Source organism: Salvia splendens, chromosome 4 (genome assembly GCF_004379255.2).
Source record: "Salvia splendens isolate huo1 chromosome 4, SspV2, whole genome shotgun sequence".
Taxonomy (NCBI): domain Eukaryota; kingdom Viridiplantae; phylum Streptophyta; class Magnoliopsida; order Lamiales; family Lamiaceae; genus Salvia; species Salvia splendens.
In genome coordinates, this window is record NC_056035.1 from 39,775,644 (window position 1) to 39,782,448 (window position 6,805).

Consider the following 6,805-nt stretch of genomic DNA (forward strand, 5'->3'; position numbering starts at 1 on the left):
GCGTTTATTCTTATGAGACATATAGAATATAAAGAAAAGTAGATGAAAAAGTTAATTGAATATAAGTCTTATTTTCATTTATTAGTTACCATAAAATAATGATTAAAATAAGTTACTGAACTATGTTGTTCCATTTAGCAAAATTAGTAAGAGTAAAAATGAAACAGATATTCGCGAATAAATTGACTAGGTTACTTTTGAAAGTTCTTTTTATTGAACTGAACTATGTTTTAAAATTAGAGATGAAAAAGAAACACTTTTAACATTTAATTCACAGTGCACTAAAAATTGGTGTACCAATCTTGAAAGGATATGAGCTAGATTAGATTAATATGGATTAAATAATTACAGTTGGGCTACAATTATAATTAGTCCATAAGCCCAACAATCATGAAATCCTAATGACTCTTTGTCTATATATATGGTTATTTATTCTCCATTGTGGGGAGATGAGAAATATCGTAACACAGAGAGAAAATACGTAAAGCTTTGTAGAGAATTCCTAGCTTTCACTATAGAGCGATTGTACCGAGGAATTGTTCCTGCATCGGATCAGAATACACGTGGACCTCGATAGTAGTGGATTCAACTTGCAGGACACAATCGTAGAAGAAAACAACACAACAAGTAAGATTTAGTTCTGTTGTATATTACGTGCTCAACTTGCAATATGATTATGAATCTAGATCTGTTATTCTTGTCTGCAATTTCCGCTGCGCTCATTAGATGAATACAAGAATTCCTAACAGTGGTATCAGAGCTCAGGGCTCGATTCATAATTGTTTTGTAGTCTAATAATTTGTGGAGTAATTTTTGAAATTAAAACCGTGACTTGATCTGTGGAATGAAATCAGATTTCATATTTGAAATTGTTGTTTAATTCGTGAATTTAGAATAATCGAATTAAAGGTTTGTGAAAATCTTGTTGAAAACTAAAGTTAGACTATGAAATTTTGTATTTAAAATTCGTCCAATAGTGTTTTGAACATGATGTGATGCTTTAAAATTTTTCGAAAACAACTCGCAAGTTTGTAGACCAGTTTTCATTAAAATATTTTGAAAGGTCATCTTGAATACTTTTCTATTATAAATATGAAACCAACATATATATTTGAAATCAAAAGAACGTGCAATCCAATCCGAAAATCAAAGTTTTACAGTAAAGGAGACCTTTGGAAATGTGTTTTAGTCACCGGAAGCACAGTGGAAGAAACCAGACAGCGGCATCACAACCTCTGACCCTAACGGGTTTTGGGCCTTGTCTTCGGGCTGGGTTAGGGGTTGTGGGTTGTTTGGTTTTGTAGATCTGTTGGGCTTCCTTAAAATGAGCAGATTCCAGAATTGCAGCTAGGCTGCTATTTTTCAGTAGGGTTGAGAAATATTAAAAGCTACGCTAATGATTTAATGTTAATTTGGAATCAATAATACAAACTTCAATTACACAGACAAACTTGTTACTGATTTGCGAATTGTATTTTGCAATAGCTGTTATTTTGGAAATAGCAATATTATATTAATTTAGAATTAATATAATTTTTAAATCCACATTTAATTAGAGAATAAAATTTGATTTTATTTGTTGAACATTATTTGATATCTTATGTGATATGCATGCTATTTGATTTTATGCTTATTTATTTTAACTATAGTAGTTAGAGACCGTTTTATTGTCTGGGTATGCGGCGCCCAGTATGTGTAGTCCGTGTTATACTATGTCTGGGTAGGCGGCGCCCAGTATTTGTAGTCCGTGTTATACTATGTCTGGGTAGGCGGCGCCTAGTAATTGTTTGAAATTTAATATTGGATATTATATTCACAAAACTAGTATCACACTTTTCCCCATAAAATATAAGTCTTGTTTTTGAAACAAACGTGTCGTCCATCACAATTGTTTGATGTTCCTAGTCTTTTCGACCACGAGTTTTACGCCCTCGCGTTTACTCTAAATCTACAAGGTTTAGGCTCATTCATAGATGCATGGTTGGCATCGTGTGATGGGGTTGACTTGCTTAAATTATTTTGAGTAGCCCTCGCAACCAGAATAATTTATGGACGTATATTAATTGGATTAATAAACCAAGAATTGTAAAATTGTTGTTACAATTGGCTTGGAGGCCTACCTGGTGATATTATTGTAGTCATCAGCCCTCGCAGAGGCTGCAATAATATAGACTTGGATCTTGGACCACTAAAATTTATATTAGATATAAATTCGTATTTTATGTTTGGGGGACATAATATATGTTAAAATTAGTGGGAGCTAATCAATACAATAAACCCTTGTTTGATTAGTGATGCGATTGTGATCTTTGTATGCTTTTCTAATTTGCTTTTCGTTTTATTTTCTGTTCAGATAATATGTCAAACTTATCTTATGAGTGTATGATGGAAACAAACAAATTGACTAGGTCAAATTTCACGGAGTGGCAGAGAGACTGCCCAAAACTCAAGGCACAAGGTGCAATGAGTGGGAGCTCAGCTATGTTTGTCATTGAGATAAATATGTCTATGAATAACTCACAATCCTGGGTATTGGATACCGCTTGTGGTTCACACATTTGTAATAGTGTGCAAGGTTTAATTGACAGCAGGAAAGTGAGGCCTGGGGAAGTAGACCTACGTGTTGGAAATGGAGCAAAAGTTGCTGCCGAACGCGTGGGAACTTATAGATTAGATCTTCCCTCAGGACATAGACTAGATTTACATAATTGTTATTTCGTTCCAGTTATTTCAAAGAATATTATTTCCATTCCGATGTTGGACATCGAAGGTTTTTCCTTCCATTTTGCAAACAGCAGGTGCTCGTTTTCTAATAATGGATTGTTTTATGGAAATGCCTCTTTAGAGAATGGATTATATATGCTTGAATGCAAACGGGATATTCTCAATGTGCAAAATAAAAGACTTAAACTATGTAATACGGATAATGCTACTTATCTTTGGCATTGTAGACTTGGTCATATCAATGAGAAAAGGATAGCGAGATTGAGAAAGTTAGACTATCTAAATTCATTTGATTTTAAATCATATGGTGCTTGTGAATTCTGTCTCAAAGGAAAGATGACTAATAAGCCACTTTCTGGGAAAGGGGTGCGTGCTAATGATGTGCTAGAGTTGATCCACACAGATGTGTGCGGACCGTTTCCAACTCAAGCAAAAGGTGGTTATTCGTACTTCATTACTTTCACTGATGATTTGACAAGGTATGGATATGTGTATCTTATGAAACACAAATCTGAGGCCTTTGAGAAATTTATAGAGTTTAAGTGTGAAGTTGAGAAACAACTTGGGAAAAGTATAAAAACTCTTCGATCAGATCGAGGAGGGGAATACTTGAGCCGAGAATTTCTTGATTACTTGAAATCGCATGGAATTCAGTCGGACTGGACACCTCCTGGTACACCACAAATGAATGGAGTATCTGAAAGGAGAAACCGAACATTATTAGATATGGTTCGATCCATGATGAGTTTAGCTAGTCTTCCTTCATTTCTCTGGGGTCATGCTTTATTGACTGCTATTTACATTCTGAATAGAGTTCCATCTAAATCAGTTGAGAAAACACCATATGAGTTATGGTATGGCAAAAAGCCTTGTCTTAACTATATGCGGACCTGGGGTTGTCCAGCTTTTGTTAAGAAACAAATGACTGATAAGTTGGAATCTAAAAGTGAGAAGTGTTACTTTGTGGGATATCCTAAGCAAACTAGGGGATACGATTTCTACTGTCCTGAAAATCACAAGGTGATAACATCAAGGAATGTGACGTTCCTTGAAGACAGTTATGTCTGCAAGGAACAAGGTCAAAATACAGTAGATCTTGAAGAAATTCAAGAACCACAAGTTAACAATGAGGATGATGTATTGTCAAATGGTTTGAACAATAACTCAGTGGGAGTTTTTGATGATCTATTGGGAGGGGAAAATACTATTAGAGGAGATCTTAGAGGGACTCTCGAAGAACCTCCTCAAGACAATGAGATGCATCAAATACAAGATGATACAATAGTTGCATCACCTCTACCTCAAGAAGATCATAGTGATATTCCTGGGCCTACTCACAATCAGAATGAACAGCCCGAGCCAGAAGAAAACCAACTCAATAGGCCTAGAAGGATTCGTCGTGCACCTGAGAGACTGAATCTAATGGTTGAGAACCAAGATGATGAAGTTGATTTAGATGATGATGAGCCTAAGACCTATACCGAGGCGGTGTCGGACACCGATCGAGAGAAGTGGCTTGAAGCCTTGATATCTGAAATGGACTCGATGTACTTCAACTTAGTCTGGGAACTAGTTGACTTGCCAGATGGGGTTTACCCCATAGGTTGCAAATGGATCTTCAAAAAGAAGAGAGATGCAGATGGCAAAGTACAAACCTACAAGGCTAGGTTAGTGGCAAAGGGTTATAGTCAGCGCGAAGGCATTGACTATGATGAAACCTTTTCGCCAGTTGCTAAGATCAAGTCCATTAGGATATTACTTGCAATTGCTGCATACTACAATTTCGACATTTGGCAAATGGATGTCAAAACCGCATTTCTCAATGGAGAATTAGAAGGCGATGTCTATATGACACAGCCAGAAGGTTTTGTATCGAAAGAAAGGCCGAATGCAGTGTGCAAGCTAAAGAAGTCCATCTATGGACTTAAGCAAGCTTCGAGGAGTTGGAATATTTGTTTTGACAGAACAATCAAATCGTTTGGTTTTGTCAGAAGCAAAGAGGACCCATGTGTTTATAGTAAACGCGAGAATGGTAACGTTGTCTTCCTTATCATATATGTTGATGACATCTTGATTATGGGAAGCAATCGTTCCATGATGCAATCCGTGAAAGAATGGTTGTCTAGTTCCTTTATGATGAAGGATCTGGGTGATGCTTCCTACATCCTTGGAATTAAGATCTATCGAGATAGACCGAATAGGATGTTGGGATTATCACAATCCACTTACATAGACAAGTTGCTAAGGCGCTTCTCAATGGAGAATTCTAAGAAAGGTTTTCTTCCTATGGGACATGGCATTGTATTGTCAAAGAAGGATTGTCCTTCTAATGACAAAGAAAGAGACAACATGAAAAGGATCCCGTATGCTTCGGCTATAGGATCTATTATGTATGCCATGATTTCTACTAGGTCAGATGTGGCCTATGCGCTTAGCATGACAGGCAGATTTCAGCAAAATCCCGGCGAGGAACATTGGAAAACCGTTAAGACTATTCTTAAGTACCTTAGAAGGACTAAAGAATATTTCTTAGTCTATGGTGGACAACCAGAGTTATCAGTTACTGGGTACACTGATGCTAGTTTCCAAACAGACCACGACGACTATAAGTCTCAGTCTGGATATGTTTTTGTCCTCAATGGTAGAGCAGTGAGTTGGAATAGTTCTAAACAAGGTACAACTGCCGATTCCACCACCGAAGCCGAGTATATTGCTGCATCTGAAGCTGCCAAAGAAGCTGTTGCTTTGTTAGAGTTCGTTAAAGAACTGGGTGTCATTCCGAGTGCCAATAGTGCAATACCTTTGTATTGTGACAACACTAGTGCTGTTGCGCAAGCAAAAGAACCCAGAGCTACGAACAGGAACAAGCATGTTCCCAGAAGATATCATCTGATCAGAGAAATAATTGAAAGAGGCGACATAAAATTAGAAAGAGTACCCACTGATGATAACTTGGCTGATCCTTTCACCAAACCGTTATGTATAGCAAAACACAACAAGCACATTGAGAGCTTAGGTGTTATGCATGTTGGTAGATGGCTTTGAATCAGTGGGAGTTACAGTTTTATATGTCTTAGAAACATTTTGTGTTGAGACAATATTACTTGATCACATTATATGAAAATTTTATTTCCTATGGGTTTTGTGCACTTATTGGAATAACTGTTTTAAATGTTTGATTTTATTCTAAATATTTGTTCCCTTGAATTATGACTGTCGTTAATGGTGTGAGACATTAATGATATAGTATAATTCTAAAATAGCCCTAACCAATGATCATCAAGAATGGGATATTGATGATATGTTATAGGTTAGCATGTGGTTTGCATCACATTCTTCGAGAATGTAGTTGTTCTCACAACTATGAGATATTAGATACTCGTGATGGACACATGGTATACTTTGGAGAGTATTGGTATACCCTACTATTAAACTGTTTTGTTGAGTGTCTACAGTTTATTAGTACATGAAGTATGTAATAGTCCTTGGATCTGAGGTCATTACACATTTTGTTTGTTGAGTGGTGTGCTTTGACCTTGTACAACGCTTTGCCTCCCCCCGGAGGATTAAGACACGGACTTGTGTTGGGTACATCATAAGATAAATGGAAATGGTAGTTGAGCCAAGAATGAGATTCATTCCTCGATTAAAATTTCGAGAGAACACTCAAATTCTCTATATTACTTGACCATTAAGTCATTGGCCAATGCAAAGATATATTCAATTAAAGTAATTGAATATGATCGAATGGGTCATTTAATAAAGATGAGATAAAGTGATTGAGCTATTTGGATGACACATGACAAATCTTAGGCTCAATCGGGTGGTTCGTGAATGAAAGGATGTTACTATAAACTTTGTGTAAAGGCTTGTTTACCGAATTCACGTAAACGTTCTTCATATATCGAGCTACGTTGCCAACGCAGTCTAGGAGTTTTGTGCAAACTTCGATTAGATCGTCGTCGATAATGAGGGCCTAAAGGGTCACACTATAAGTGTATTTTGATCCGCTCAAGGGTACAAAGTTGGAACTGCGTATTATATCTAATGCTAGTCCAAGTGGGAGATTGAAAGGATATGA